The 17149-nt window shown below is 32.4% G+C and overlaps 1 protein-coding gene across 2 annotated transcripts in view; it reads right to left on the bottom strand.

The window, feature by feature from the left end:
* The window catches only part of LOC129912545 (peptidoglycan-recognition protein SC2), a 38911-nt gene that overhangs the window by 5887 nt on the left and 15875 nt on the right, over nt 1-17149 (bottom strand). The gene's annotated exons all lie outside the window — the stretch shown is intronic.

Raw genomic sequence — 17149 nt, 5'->3', positions numbered from 1 at the left:
TCTTCTTCTTAGACATTTATATGTTAGGTTAAATATTTTATTACTTTTTGAGAATATATGGTACAGGCTTCCCTATATGCAAGAGGAATAACCTCTTCTTTTCTGTAATGAGTTCAATTATTTCGGAAATCCACTGTGTTTTTATGTGGCCAATTTTAGCTTATTTAAAATAATAGCATATTATTTCAAATCCTTTGTGAGTAAATTTATTCACTGCCCTAGCCTCAGGCAAATGAATAGTATATAGTACCTCATAACGTTATCTGGATAATTATACAGGGAGACAAATAGATGCTAACAAATTGATCTACTTATCGCATGCCCTGAAATTCTTTCTTTAAATTTGAATTGCAACGAAACAGTTCATTCGTAGGTTTACTGGAATCTGATAAGATGCGATTCCCAAGGGTTCTTGAGACTAGTTGTTGGTATTTGCCTTCCAGTTTTTTTTTTTTTTAATTAACGAATAAAAGCTACTTACAATACTTACTTATTATAGTCATTTTATATTGCCATACCAGAAAAAATAAACATAGTCCTCTGTTTATTATTTTTAATTTATCATTCTTAAGTTAAAGAAAAAGTTTTAAAAAAGGAAAAACAAGATCCATATGAGTTATTTAGATTGAGAAAAATGTCTTATACCAATAAATCGTATGTGAATAAATATTGTACAACTTTTTGTTCTATTTAGCTTCTGCAGATCAGAACAAACCTGGCGGCTAAGCAGAAAACAACAATTTTATTATCAATAGAAGATTAACAAAGGCCCAATACCTAGTTAAATTATTTCATCAGAGTATAAATAGAAATTAGAAAATAGTGTTACACATACACCACAGTGACCGTTTAAATTAAAAAAAAATTAATATCTCCGTCACAATAGCCACAATAATGAAATTAATTGATCTTTGTTGTTCACTAAAAAGCTTTGCTTAATGGTTTCACATCAATATGAGGGTTGACTTAAGTTCACATAGGCTGATGGATCCACCTTTTTATCGAGTAAATTTTTTTTAACAATGGATTCATTATTGTGTTTTGACAAGGGATCGTTTGGTTGTCAAAAAATAATGGACAGTATTAGAACTTCTAGGGATTAAAAAACAGTCATTTGTCTCTCTGTTTCTGATCTGTTAGCTATTAAAAAAATTTTTAATTCAAGCAATTTTATTGGAAATTCAGAATTAGAACTAGGTATATCCAAATATTTAACCTTTTTATTTTTTTCTTGCCGAAAACTACAATTTCCTGTTCGAAAATGTATCAAGCAATGTAACGTTGTGTATCATATCTCCCTAAGGCTTGATGGTGCTTTGCGGAGACCCCCCTTGAATATTGCTTGACTTTGATTTTTTATGATTTTCTAATCAAGCTTAGCTTAGTAAATAAAAATTTTTACAGAATGATATTTTTAAATGGAAGATTTACAATTGACTGCAAATGTAAGTATTTTATAGATAATATTTACTTAAACACTTTTGTCTGGAAAACTTGGCCTTACCACACTCCTCATATTTTGGGTGCTGCAGGATTTTCAAAAAAATTAAAACTCTACATCATCAAAGGAAAATTATCTTAGAAGGGAGTAACCATTTAAATGCATTTACTGAAAATTTTTATTTTGCTTTTAAAGACAAATTATGGTTATATGGAGTATTAACATGAAATATTCTTTAACTTATAACCATAAAATTGTTATCACTTATAAAACCATTTAAGATTGATTCATATTTTTAGAAACGGAAAGAAAAATTTCAATGATGCATTTCAATGATAGTTATAACTGGGCATTTACAAAAGTTATCCTATTCACTGCCAAAAATTTACATTAGCATTCTTGATCGAATTAGCAGACAAAAATAAAATGCACGACTGGGGTCGCACGTACTTGCTCTTATGGTAAAAGTTACTCTAATGTTAAGGCTTTTGATTTAACAAAATTAGGAAAATTTAAAATAGGCATGATATTTTTAAGGAATTTCATAAGTAGTGAAAAAAAAATAAAATCTGATTTTTATAAATAACTAAACACTATTTTAAATGGTTTTTTTGCAAAAAACCAAGTATGCCATTTGATTTCTTGTATAAAAAAGAATTTTTAGAAAAAATTTTTTTTTAAACATATTTTTTTTTTTTTGAGAAATTTATTTTATAAACTTCAATGCCATTTCTTTAGGGCATTGCATTAATTGGAATTGTCCGAAAATTGCATTTTCTGTTATGGATACATTTGATAAAGTCAATTTTTATTGTACTCATAAACGTTGCTTTTACTTTAAATTGACAAACATTTGTTCATTATGATAATGTTTTTGGGAAAATCCTACAATTAGTTCAGGTAAAAAAGTTTCCACATTTTTAGGGTTAGGTGATTAGATTGCCATATAGTTGTAGGAAAATCCCTTAAGTGAAGCAGGTACATATGTCCGGTTATTTGCAAACATGTGTAGGTATATGCATACAGTTTTTTAAAGTCTTTAACTCTTTTTCATTAATATATTTTCGGAAAATCCCAAATACCAAACTTGAAGGTATCCAATCTATTATCTATTTGCATGAGCATAGGAAGTTAGGTAATTCATAAATGTACATACAAATATGTATTCTTCTATGTATTGGTCACAAATAACTATTAAGAGTTATAAAAAACCCTTAAATTACGCGTTGGTTTCTTTTACTTTAAAAACAAAACCACTTGATCAATTGACAATCGTTTTTGACCGAGTGCGGAAGAAAATTTAGATTTGAAAAAAAAAAAAAATAAAATGCACGACTGGGGTCGCACGTACTTGCTCTTATGGTAAAAGTTACTCTAATGTTAAGGCTTTTGATTTAACAAAATTAGGAAAATTTAAAATAGGCATGATATTTTTAAGGAATTTCATAAGTAGTGAAAAAAAAATAAAATCTGATTTTTATAAATAACTAAACACTATTTTAAATGGTTTTTTTGCAAAAAACCAAGTATGCCATTTGATTTCTTGTATAAAAAAGAATTTTTAGAAAAATTTTTTTTTTAAACATATTTTTTTTTTTTTGAGAAATTTATTTTATAAACTTCAATGCCATTTCTTTAGGGCATTGCATTAATTGGAATTGTCCGAAAATTGCATTTTCTGTTATGGATACATTTGATAAAGTCAATTTTTATTGTACTCATAAACGTTGCTTTTACTTTAAATTGACAAACATTTGTTCATTATGATAATGTTTTTGGGAAAATCCTACAATTAGTTCAGGTAAAAAAGTTTCCACATTTTTAGGGTTAGGTGATTAGATTGCCATATAGTTGTAGGAAAATCCCTTAAGTGAAGCAGGTACATATGTCCGGTTATTTGCAAACATGTGTAGGTATATGCATACAGTTTTTTAAAGTCTTTAACTCTTTTTCATTAATATATTTTCGGAAAATCCCAAATACCAAACTTGAAGGTATCCAATCTATTATCTATTTGCATGAGCATAGGAAGTTAGGTAATTCATAAATGTACATACAAATATGTATTCTTCTATGTATTGGTCACAAATAACTATTAAGAGTTATAAAAAACCCTTAAATTACGCGTTGGTTTCTTTTACTTTAAAAACAAAACCACTTGATCAATTGACAATCGTTTTTGACCGAGTGCGGAAGAAAATTTAGATTTGAAAAAAAAAAAAAAAAATATTTTGTAAAGACAAAGTTTTTGGAAGTGCTCTATAATAGAAATTGTGTTAAAACCAATTACAAAAACAAATTGTGCAAACACAGGTTTTAAAAGTGTACATCTAATCCAAAAATTGTGTTAAAACCAACTGCATTTTTTAATGCAATATATCAGCAAAGTGCCTCAATATTAAAACTAGTGAAAAGTGAAGTAAAAGACAAAGTTTAATTTTGCTTTTTCTTATTAAGTACTTAAAGTGAAGTGTTAAGCCTTAACCACTAACATAGATATTGAAGATTAATTTAACATACTATTTTTTTTTAAATATCCAAAAAGGGAAACATAAGTTTTATCAATTTGATTTCTTATTTTTTTTTTTAAACAAAGTTTTGTGAAATACTGTGCCTTTGTTTTGATCCAGCTAAAGAAAAAAAAAAACTACTACCAGCAAGGCGGTGAAACTGACCAAATTGTGTTAAGATATTGATTGGTGAGTTATTTTGAAAGATAAATAATTTGTTCATAATTTGATTTTGACATTTTGATAAAATTTTACATTGAATTTGAAATGGAAAACAATTTTTCACAATCTCAAAACACCAATAAGGGGAAAAAAAATAGAACATTTAATTTTTCTAAAACTGATAAAAACTTAAATAAAGTCTGTAGCGACGTTATTCCTAAAAACGATGACAATTTTAGTTGTATTAAGGGGTCTTTCTGTCAGAACAGTGACATATTTGACGGTAATTTTAGAAATACTCAGTGCACCAGCAATGCGGTGATGGCATTGTGTATGTCCCAACTTAAATCCGTGACAACTTGGAACACTGATTTCATCGATAAGATTTTGGTACAGGGACATGAGCTTCATGTTCAATCAATTTCCAGTTTTGTTGAAAGGTTTGGCCAACCGCCGCCGTCATCTTTTTACTTGGCGGCAGACGAAGTTCTTGAATTTTTTTCGGTTGAAAATACCAATTTTCATGTAGAATATAAGTTAGATCCTTTTCAAGGCTATATTGATGAGTCGGAATGTTTTTTTACGGAGCTTAATCGTTTTTTTTCCAACGAATTATTTGGTGTTTTGACTGTTGCTAATTTGTCGGTTGCAGTTTTAAAGAACGAAAATTTGATTTGTTTGTTCGATCCTCATAGTAGAGATCAAAATCTTAACGCTGTAACAAATGGTGTAGCAGTTCTTCTAATGTTTAAAAGCATACAGGAACTAGTTTCAACCTTTAAATCGTCCTTAGATTCAATGCTAAAGCCTCTATTTAGTATAACTCCATTAAAAATAGAGTATGAGTCATTTTGTGAGAATGAAACTCCGTGGACAGTTAAGCGAAAAAGTTTTTCATTCAAACAAAAACAAATTTTAGAAAAAAACAAAGCTAGATTAAGACTTTTACGTTTGAATGAGACATTTAAAGCAAAAGAACGGAGAACCCAAATAGAATCAAGAAAAGGGAAGAATGAAGCAATTCTACATGCGATAAGAAAAATGGACGTAAAACGGAAAAAAATCTTGCGATCTCAAAAAGATTTTAAAAATAAGGAAAATGATAGTCTTTTAATAAGAATGCAGACAAGGAGAAGTCTAGCTGAAAATCGAATTTTAGAAAAAAAGAAGGACATAGCTAAGAAAAAGATTTTAAGGACTGAGGAAACTTATAAGAAAAGGGAAAATGAGAAACTATTGACAAGAATGCAGACAAGACGTAGCCTAGTTGAAAATCGAATTTTAGAAAAGAAGAAGGACATAGCTAAGAAAAGGATTTTAAGGACTGAGGAAACTTATAAGAAAAGGGAAAATGAGAAACTATTGACAAGAATGCAGACAAGACGTAGCCTAGTTGAAAATCGAATTTTAGAAAAGAAGAAGGACATAGCTAAGAAAAGGATTTTAAGGACTGAGGAAACTTATAAGAAAAGGGAAAATGAGAAACTATTGACAAGAATGCAGACAAGACGTAGCCTAGTTGAAAATCGAATTTTAGAAAAGAAGAAGGACATAGCTAAGAAAAGGATTTTAAGGACTGAGGAAACTTATAAGAAAAGGGAAAATGAGAAACTATTGACAAGAATGCAGACAAGACGTAGCCTAGTTGAAAATCGAGTATTAGAAAAGAAGAAGGATATAGCTAAGAAAAGGATTTTAAGGACTAAAGAAACTTATAAAAAAAAAGAAAATGCAAGACTATTGACAAGAATGCAAACAAGGCGCAGCATCCCTGGATTAAAACAAAAAGAAAAGGCACTCAATTCTAAACAAAGGAAAGAAAAGCGAGAACATCATTTATACAAATTTCGAGAACAATATTACAATACCTTGCAAAAGAAAAACAGTTTAGACTGTCAAGCAAAGCTTAGATTTATTAAAGAAAGAAGCATGTGTCCTGAGCATATTTGTTGTTTTTGTGAAGGGCTATTTTTCGCGCATTCAGTTGTAAAATACCAAACTAATTATTCCAAAAAATATTTTGGAAAAGAATTTGTTGAGAGCATAGATAAATTGAGAAGTAATTTGTCACCGTGGACATGTAAGACTTGTTATAGATACGTCCAAAAAGGTGTTATTCCAAAATTAGCGACCACAAATGGACTTAAATTTATTCCCATTCCAAATTGTATACAAATACTTTCTCCTCTTGAAGAAAGAATGGTTGCGCCCTTCATCAATTTTATGCAAATTCGCGATTTGAAACCCTTTGCCCTGAATCCCCAACTTGGAATGAAAGGAAGCGTTGTCAATATTTCAGTTGAGGTGAATGATATGCTGCAGGTACTGCCACGGCGTTTTGACAATATGAAGACGATTCAGTTAAAACTCAGGCGACATCTTGACCATGCCACAAACTATATGTTTGAGACTATTCGACCAGCAGTTGTGTGTGATGCTTTGAAATACCTCATGACCACACCTCTCTATATAAAAAACAACATTCAAATCGATAAAGCTTACTTTAATCAGTATGACAAGGAGTATGATGAATTAGTTGAGTTCATTGTGGACTCTAATGATGCACAGAACCCACAGGGCTCTCTCGATAGGTTTTCACAAGGTGATAGCATGTTAGAAGAAATTAATTTGGATGAATTCAAAGGGTTACCGAAAGCAAAACCTAGTACATCAAATAAGGGCAAAAGATTTGAAGAGTATCAGGTTTTACAACAAGAGATTCACGATGAGGTCTTAGTTATTGATAGAAACAAAGAAGCAGCAGATTGCATTCCAATAATAGCACCTGGTCAAGGGAAGACTCCAGTACCATGGCACTTATACCCAAATTTAGAGGAACTATGTTTTCCTAAAATTTATTGTGGGCATCCCTTAGAATCTTCAAACAAAATATCTTACTCAGAGAGAGCAAAGTCAATCGCTCGGCGAAATGACAGGCGCGGGTGTGTTCCCACTAAAATTTTATACATGGCAAAAAAGAAACTCGAACAATCGTGTCTCTCAAATATTAATATTTGCCTCCGGAAGAGCAAAAGAACAAATCAAGTGACCGCAGACAATATTTTAAAGAAAAATTTTGTTGATTCCCTTATTCAACACGACGCAGGGTACAGGATTTTAAACCGTATTCCGTCATCTCCGTCATACTGGGAGTTAAAAAAAATGCAATTAATGGCAATGATTCGCCAATTGGGCAAACCTACACTCTTTTTAACTCTGTCTGCTGCCGAATCGAATTGGCCGGAATTAATCCAACTTCTTTCAAAACTATTAAATAACCAAACACTTAGTATTGAAGAAGCCATGTCACTAGAAAACTGCGAAAAAACTGAGCTTATCAGAAATGACCCTGTTACTTGTGCTAGATATTTTGACCATAAAGTTGCCAAATTTATGAAGTACATAAAAAGCAAAAATGGGCCATTCAACGAATTTGAAGTCCTAGACAGTTATCAAAGAGTAGAATTCCAGATGCGTGGTTCACCCCATGAGCACATGTTCTTATGGCTCAAAAATGCTCCTGTTTATAAATTAAACGATGAGGAAAGCAAGTCGCGATGCACCTCGTTTATTGATAGGTTTATCACGTGCGAAGATAACCCTATTAGTCCCTATATACCCTACCTTCGCCATAGGCATTCGCATACTTGTAATAAGGGAAAGTTAAATAAAACCAAATGCAGGTTTAACTTCCCTATACCAGTTATGCTAGAAACCCAAATTCTTGAACCTCTTCCCGAAACTCCAGTAGGTAAAGAAAAAGAAGAACTTTCAGCTATTTTAGGAAAAATTAGGACCCAAATGCAACATTATTTTGAAAAACCATCCCTTGTTCCTTTTGGTGAGATACTGCATTCACTCAAAATTACAGAGTCCCAATACATTAATGCGATCAGGAATTCCTTAAAGAACCCCCAAGTATTTTTAAAACGCAACAGTTTAGAAGTTGCAATAAATTCCTACAATAAGGACGTTTTGAATTTGTTTGAGTCGAACATCGATGTTCAGTTTGTCTTGGAGGAATACGGAATAGCTAATTATATTGTGAACTACATTAGCAAAGTGGATGCTGGTTTATCCAAGCTTCTAAGAGATGCTGCATCAGATATTAATCAGGGCCATAAAAATATTAAAGACAAATTTAGAAATATCGCGAATGTTTTTCTCAACAGCAATTTGATGTCTGCTCAAGAAGCTGCATATCACGTACTATCTTTGCCATTGTCGAAAAGTAGTAGAGGACATGTTTTTATAAATACAAGTCCAATTGAAAGTAGATTAATGATGCTAAAGTCCAATAAGTTTCTTCAGAACCTTAACTCTGATTCCACTGACATTTTTGTCGAAAATGACTTTAAAAAATATTCAAAAAGGCCTGTGAAACACGAAGAATTATGCTTAGCAGATTTTGTTGCGAATTTCACACATTCGCGTAGGCAAAATGATGAAGAAAATGAAAACGAAGATAACTATCATTTAAGGCACAATTCTAAGATAATTCGATATAGAAGATACAAATTGGCACAGGATCCACACAATTATTATCGTGAGCAGATACTTTTATTTATGCCTTGGAGAAATGAGGCCGAGGAAATAGAAAATATCGATTCTAAGGAAGCTTATTTGAGGAATAGAACATTAGTTGAAGCGAATAGATTAAAATATGCCATAGTAGAAGACGATATTTTAGATGAAGCACTTGAAGAAATAAGACAAGGCAACGAAAGGCATGAATGCACTCCATCAGATTTTCTTCCTGAACCAGAGCAGATAGATATTTTAGAGCAGGGCGGAGTAGAAAATAAAAAGGAAAATTTAGTTAATCGTTTCGTGAGTCCACCCAAAATTTCCCAAGAGCGTATGATTTTACTGCTGAACAAATTAAACAAAGACCAACGAGAATTTGTAATGCATGTATATAATTGTTTTAAAACGAAAAACTGTTTGCCTCTTAATATATTCTTAAGTGGTTCTGCTGGAGTCGGTAAATCTACGGTAATCAACTCCATATTCCAACTAATTACTAAATATTTTGATAATAGACCGGGAGCAATTGGAGATTCCATAAAAGTTTTGCTAACTGCTCCCTCAGGAAAAGCTGCTTTTTTGATTAATGGGGTGACACTTCATACAGCTTTCGCTCTCCCCGTTTCTCAGTACGGAGGGACCATGCCCAATCTTTCCAGTGATATTGCGAACACGATACGACAAAAGTTAATCAATCTTAAATTGCTTATTATTGATGAAATATCAATGGTTGGAAGTCGTCTTCTAAGTAGGGTAGATACAAGACTACGACAGGTTATGGGCCGAAATGAACCATTTGGAGGGATTTCCATTATTTTAGTTGGAGACTTGAACCAGTTACCTCCTGTCTTTGACACGTTTATATTTAAGGCACCACAAAATAACGACTTAAATGTTTTTGCCGAAACGAACACGTTATGGGCACTTTTCAAAATTTTTGAGCTAACCAAAATCATGCGCCAACAAAATGAAACCTTATTTATAAACGCACTGAATAATCTTGCTACGGGAACAATGACAAGTGAAGATATTCAGCTAGTTAAGAGTCGTGAAGTTGATAGCACTTCTATACCTGAAGACGTAATTCGATTGTACTCAACGAATAATGACGTTGATGAGTATAATAGTTTAAAACTGTCAAAAGCACCGGGTGAAGAAATAAGTGCCACATCCATCGATTCTGTGCTTGGAAAAGTGGGAGAAGCAATTAAAAAACGAGCATTGGAAGCACTTCAGAAGAAAAAGTTGTCTGATTTAGGGGGTCTTTCAAATATAGTACGTCTTAAGAAAAACATAAAATATATGATTACAACAAATATAGATGTTGAAGACGGTTTGGTGAACGGAGCCTGTGGTGAACTCAAGCACATTTCAATGAAACCCAATACGAGTGAAGTAGACAAAATTTGGATTTTATTTCCACCAAATCCTCAAGTTGGATTGAAAGCCCGACAGTCCTTAAATAAATTCATAGAATTAAATGACATAGACCGCAACTTGGTCCCTATTGAAAGGAAAGTTCATTCAATAAATGTGAATACCGTTAACACATACCAAATTCTTAGAAAACAATTTCCAATAGTTCCAGCAGAAGCCATAACAATTCATAAAAGCCAAGGCCAAACATACGATAAAGTGTGCATCGATCTGAGAAAATCGAAAAAAATCAGAAGATCTATGATGTACGTTGCGTTAAGTAGAGTAACATCTTTGACAGGGCTTTTTATAATTGGTAATTTCTCACCACCAAATGCTACAGCCGAAGAAAATTTGATTTTGGATGAGTTAAGACGTCTTAGAAATGATTGTAAAATGAATTTGTCGTTTAAAAATTTTGACCAAAAAACCGGCTTAATTGTTGCTTACCAAAATGCTCGTTCTCTTAAAAAGAACATAAATTGCGTTATAGCCGATCACTGGTACTCAAATTGTGATGTTTTAGTTTTTTCCGAAACTCAAACACTTTATTCAGATTCTTTGAATATACCGGGATTTAAACTAATTTATAGGTCAGATCAGGATTATAAAAAGCGTAAGCCCAGAGGATTAATGTGTTTTGTAAAGGAAACCTTATCAATTGACACAAAGAGCATCAAATCGGCTACAATACAAATAATTATAGATTCGACAAAGAAAACTCATATTGATTTGCTCTCATTTGAATTAGGTGAAGTTTTAGTTATCGCAGGTTATAAATCTCCTTCGGCTTCATTTGAAGACTTTAGGGAACAATTCAAAGATTTTATGAATGAAATAAGACACAAATTACTTGGAAAAATCGTTCTGTTGGGAGATTTTAACATCAATTTAAGAAATAAGCCGAACACATTTCTCCATGAAACTTTGACGGAATGGAATCTTAGATCCGCACTACCTAACAATACAGTTACTACAGACAACAATACCCAAATTGATGTCATATTTTCAAACATACATCCACTAGAGTGTGGAGTGTATGAAAGCTTCTTCTCAGATCATAAACCAATTTACTTTATATTTCCACAAGAATAATTAATATGGTGAGATGATCGAATAGGTTTTGGTTAGGTTTTCATAGTTCTTCTTTTATAATTGTTTTTACTTGCTCAATAGGGCAAGTATTGGTTTCGTGTCAAAAAAAAAATTCGAGGTTTTAATCAAAACTAACATTACGATGATGGAGAAGCCCAAAAAAGTGGGTTTCGTCATGACGTCCGTCGGTCTGTGCGTCGGTGCGTCGGTGCGTCCGTGCGTCCATCTGTACAAGTAGCTACAGCCTAAACGGGTGGACGGATTTTCTTGAAATTTGGTATGGATGTTTTTTTCGTAATTTCCAAGGTTGGTTTTTTTTTGTTTTTTAATATCTCGCTTAGAACGTATACCTCCCATACAAAATTTTCGAGTTATTGCAATTTTCTCAAAAACGGCTCTAACGATTTTGATTAAATTTAACACACGTGATGCTGTATATAGTTCTAACATAACTGCGTTTTTAGTTTTTCTCAAAAAATACGGATAGTGGAAATATAGTCTTTACATTTTTTTAAATCGCGGATGTCGGCTCTTCCCGTACATCATTATGGAGTTGTTGCAATTTTCTCAAAAATGGCTCTAATGATTTTGATAAAATTTTGCATACGTAATATTCAAAGTAATTGCAGTAAAACTGTGTTTTTAGTTTTGCTCAAAAAAGTCACGTCAAATAAAAAAAGATTGTATTTAACTAACATTTGGCCTCCATGCCGGCTCTTCCCCTACATCAACCAAATTTCTTAAAAATGTATATAGAGGCAGCTCTAATAACCTACAAGTAAGCTAACATAAAAGTGCTTTGAACTGCAAGAGCAAGTACGTGCGGCCCCAGTCGTGCATTTTATTTTTTTTCTTTATTATAATGTTACATTCATTTTGCATACATTTTTTGTTCATAACCGTATTTCTTACATTACAACATGAGGACTATGCCTACCGGGGAAACCTCGGTAAAAAAAACGCGTGAAGGGTCTACCTCCTGGGTAACGTGGAAAGACCTAAAATTTTATTTTGAGTGTTAAAAAAAATATAAGCTAAGTTGTAGGTTTTAAGAAATGTGGGTTATATAATTTTTAGAAAAATTTGGTTCATAAAAGGGAAGAGCCGACATTTAGGACAGATTTTGCTGAATTTTTTTTGTGTTTGACTTTTTTGAAGAAAAAAAAATGCAGTTATATTGCAATTATATTGTATATTACATTAGAGCCGTTTTCGAGTTATTTGGTACAATTTGAAAAATTTGTATGGGAGGTAGGTACCTACACTTTTTAGACTTTTTTGAGAAAAACTAAAAATGCAGTATTATTGCAATTGTTTTGAATATTACGTCTGCAAAGTTTAATCAAAATCGTTAGAGCCGTTTTCGAGTTATTTGGTTTGAACTGAAAAATTTGTATGGGAGGTACACTTTCTAGACTTTTTTGAGAAAATCTAAAAATGCAGTATTATTGCAATTGCCTTGAATATTAAGTCTGCAAAGTTTAATCAAAATCGTTAGAGCCGTTTTCGTGTTAATTGGTTTGAACTGAAAAATTTGTATGGGAGGTACACTTTTTTGACTTTTTTGAGATAATCTAAAAATGCAGTATTATTGCAATTGCCTTGAATATTACGTCTGCAAAGTTTAATCAAAATCGTTAGAGCCGTTTTCGTGTTAATTGGTTTGAACTGAAAAATTTGTATGGGAGGTACACTTTTTTGACTTTTTTGAGAAAAACTTAAAATGCAGTATTATTGCAATTGCTTTGAATATTACGTTTGCAAAGTTTAATCAAAATCGTTAGAGCCGTTTTCGAGTTATTTGGTTTGAACTGAAAAATTTGTATGGGAGGTACACTTTTTAGACTTTTTTGAGAAAATCTAAAAATGCAGTATTATTGCAATTGCCTTGAATATTAAGTCTGCAAAGTTTAATCAAAATCGTTAGAGCCGTTTTCGAGAAATTTGCAATATCGTATTTTTTTGTATGGGAGGTATACGATATAAACGAGATATAAAAAAACAAAAAAAAACCAACTTTCGAAATTCTATAAAAATCATCTGTACCAAATTTGAAGAAAATCCGACCACCCGTTTAGCCAGTAGAAATGTGTACAGATGGACGCACAGACGCACAGACGCACAGACGCACGGACGGAATTGCGAGACCCACTTTTTCGGAATTCTCCATCATCGTAATGTTGGTTTTGATTAAAACCTCAATTTTTTTTTTCGACACGAAACCAATACTTGCCCTATAGAGCAAGTAAAATATTTTGTAAAGACAAAGTTTTTGGAAGTGCTCTATAATAGAAATTGTGTTAAAACCAATTACAAAAACAAATTGTGCAAACACAGGTTTTAAAAGTGTACATCTAATCCAAAAATTGTGTTAAAACCAACTGCATTTTTTAATGCAATATATCAGCAAAGTGCCTCAATATTAAAACTAGTGAAAAGTGAAGTAAAAGACAAAGTTTAATTTTGCTTTTTCTTATTAAGTACTTAAAGTGAAGTGTTAAGCCTTAACCACTAACATAGATATTGAAGATTAATTTAACATACTATTTTTTTTTAAATATCCAAAAAGGGAAACATAAGTTTTATCAATTTGATTTCTTATTTTTTTTTTTAAACAAAGTTTTGTGAAATACTGTGCCTTTGTTTTGATCCAGCTAAAGAAAAAAAAAACTACTACCAGCAAGGCGGTGAAACTGACCAAATTGTGTTAAGATATTGATTGGTGAGTTATTTTGAAAGATAAATAATTTGTTCATAATTTGATTTTGACATTTTGATAAAATTTTACATTGAATTTGAAATGGAAAACAATTTTTCACAATCTCAAAACACCAATAAGGGGAAAAAAAATAGAACATTTAATTTTTCTAAAACTGATAAAAACTTAAATAAAGTCTGTAGCGACGTTATTCCTAAAAACGATGACAATTTTAGTTGTATTAAGGGGTCTTTCTGTCAGAACAGTGACATATTTGACGGTAATTTTAGAAATACTCAGTGCACCAGCAATGCGGTGATGGCATTGTGTATGTCCCAACTTAAATCCGTGACAACTTGGAACACTGATTTCATCGATAAGATTTTGGTACAGGGACATGAGCTTCATGTTCAATCAATTTCCAGTTTTGTTGAAAGGTTTGGCCAACCGCCGCCGTCATCTTTTTACTTGGCGGCAGACGAAGTTCTTGAATTTTTTTCGGTTGAAAATACCAATTTTCATGTAGAATATAAGTTAGATCCTTTTCAAGGCTATATTGATGAGTCGGAATGTTTTTTTACGGAGCTTAATCGTTTTTTTTCCAACGAATTATTTGGTGTTTTGACTGTTGCTAATTTGTCGGTTGCAGTTTTAAAGAACGAAAATTTGATTTGTTTGTTCGATCCTCATAGTAGAGATCAAAATCTTAACGCTGTAACAAATGGTGTAGCAGTTCTTCTAATGTTTAAAAGCATACAGGAACTAGTTTCAACCTTTAAATCGTCCTTAGATTCAATGCTAAAGCCTCTATTTAGTATAACTCCATTAAAAATAGAGTATGAGTCATTTTGTGAGAATGAAACTCCGTGGACAGTTAAGCGAAAAAGTTTTTCATTCAAACAAAAACAAATTTTAGAAAAAAACAAAGCTAGATTAAGACTTTTACGTTTGAATGAGACATTTAAAGCAAAAGAACGGAGAACCCAAATAGAATCAAGAAAAGGGAAGAATGAAGCAATTCTACATGCGATAAGAAAAATGGACGTAAAACGGAAAAAAATCTTGCGATCTCAAAAAGATTTTAAAAATAAGGAAAATGATAGTCTTTTAATAAGAATGCAGACAAGGAGAAGTCTAGCTGAAAATCGAATTTTAGAAAAAAAGAAGGACATAGCTAAGAAAAAGATTTTAAGGACTGAGGAAACTTATAAGAAAAGGGAAAATGAGAAACTATTGACAAGAATGCAGACAAGACGTAGCCTAGTTGAAAATCGAATTTTAGAAAAGAAGAAGGACATAGCTAAGAAAAGGATTTTAAGGACTGAGGAAACTTATAAGAAAAGGGAAAATGAGAAACTATTGACAAGAATGCAGACAAGACGTAGCCTAGTTGAAAATCGAATTTTAGAAAAGAAGAAGGACATAGCTAAGAAAAGGATTTTAAGGACTGAGGAAACTTATAAGAAAAGGGAAAATGAGAAACTATTGACAAGAATGCAGACAAGACGTAGCCTAGTTGAAAATCGAATTTTAGAAAAGAAGAAGGACATAGCTAAGAAAAGGATTTTAAGGACTGAGGAAACTTATAAGAAAAGGGAAAATGAGAAACTATTGACAAGAATGCAGACAAGACGTAGCCTAGTTGAAAATCGAGTATTAGAAAAGAAGAAGGATATAGCTAAGAAAAGGATTTTAAGGACTAAAGAAACTTATAAAAAAAAAGAAAATGCAAGACTATTGACAAGAATGCAAACAAGGCGCAGCATCCCTGGATTAAAACAAAAAGAAAAGGCACTCAATTCTAAACAAAGGAAAGAAAAGCGAGAACATCATTTATACAAATTTCGAGAACAATATTACAATACCTTGCAAAAGAAAAACAGTTTAGACTGTCAAGCAAAGCTTAGATTTATTAAAGAAAGAAGCATGTGTCCTGAGCATATTTGTTGTTTTTGTGAAGGGCTATTTTTCGCGCATTCAGTTGTAAAATACCAAACTAATTATTCCAAAAAATATTTTGGAAAAGAATTTGTTGAGAGCATAGATAAATTGAGAAGTAATTTGTCACCGTGGACATGTAAGACTTGTTATAGATACGTCCAAAAAGGTGTTATTCCAAAATTAGCGACCACAAATGGACTTAAATTTATTCCCATTCCAAATTGTATACAAATACTTTCTCCTCTTGAAGAAAGAATGGTTGCGCCCTTCATCAATTTTATGCAAATTCGCGATTTGAAACCCTTTGCCCTGAATCCCCAACTTGGAATGAAAGGAAGCGTTGTCAATATTTCAGTTGAGGTGAATGATATGCTGCAGGTACTGCCACGGCGTTTTGACAATATGAAGACGATTCAGTTAAAACTCAGGCGACATCTTGACCATGCCACAAACTATATGTTTGAGACTATTCGACCAGCAGTTGTGTGTGATGCTTTGAAATACCTCATGACCACACCTCTCTATATAAAAAACAACATTCAAATCGATAAAGCTTACTTTAATCAGTATGACAAGGAGTATGATGAATTAGTTGAGTTCATTGTGGACTCTAATGATGCACAGAACCCACAGGGCTCTCTCGATAGGTTTTCACAAGGTGATAGCATGTTAGAAGAAATTAATTTGGATGAATTCAAAGGGTTACCGAAAGCAAAACCTAGTACATCAAATAAGGGCAAAAGATTTGAAGAGTATCAGGTTTTACAACAAGAGATTCACGATGAGGTCTTAGTTATTGATAGAAACAAAGAAGCAGCAGATTGCATTCCAATAATAGCACCTGGTCAAGGGAAGACTCCAGTACCATGGCACTTATACCCAAATTTAGAGGAACTATGTTTTCCTAAAATTTATTGTGGGCATCCCTTAGAATCTTCAAACAAAATATCTTACTCAGAGAGAGCAAAGTCAATCGCTCGGCGAAATGACAGGCGCGGGTGTGTTCCCACTAAAATTTTATACATGGCAAAAAAGAAACTCGAACAATCGTGTCTCTCAAATATTAATATTTGCCTCCGGAAGAGCAAAAGAACAAATCAAGTGACCGCAGACAATATTTTAAAGAAAAATTTTGTTGATTCCCTTATTCAACACGACGCAGGGTACAGGATTTTAAACCGTATTCCGTCATCTCCGTCATACTGGGAGTTAAAAAAAATGCAATTAATGGCAATGATTCGCCAATTGGGCAAACCTACACTCTTTTTAACTCTGTCTGCTGCCGAATCGAATTGGCCGGAATTAATCCAACTTCTTTCAAAACTATTAAATAACCAAACACTTAGTATTGAAGAAGCC

Source organism: Episyrphus balteatus, chromosome 2, assembly GCF_945859705.1.
Source record: "Episyrphus balteatus chromosome 2, idEpiBalt1.1, whole genome shotgun sequence".
Classification (NCBI taxonomy): domain Eukaryota; kingdom Metazoa; phylum Arthropoda; class Insecta; order Diptera; family Syrphidae; genus Episyrphus; species Episyrphus balteatus.
The sequence above is the reverse complement of the archived record's forward strand: the minus strand, read 5'-3'. Positions and strand labels throughout refer to the sequence as shown.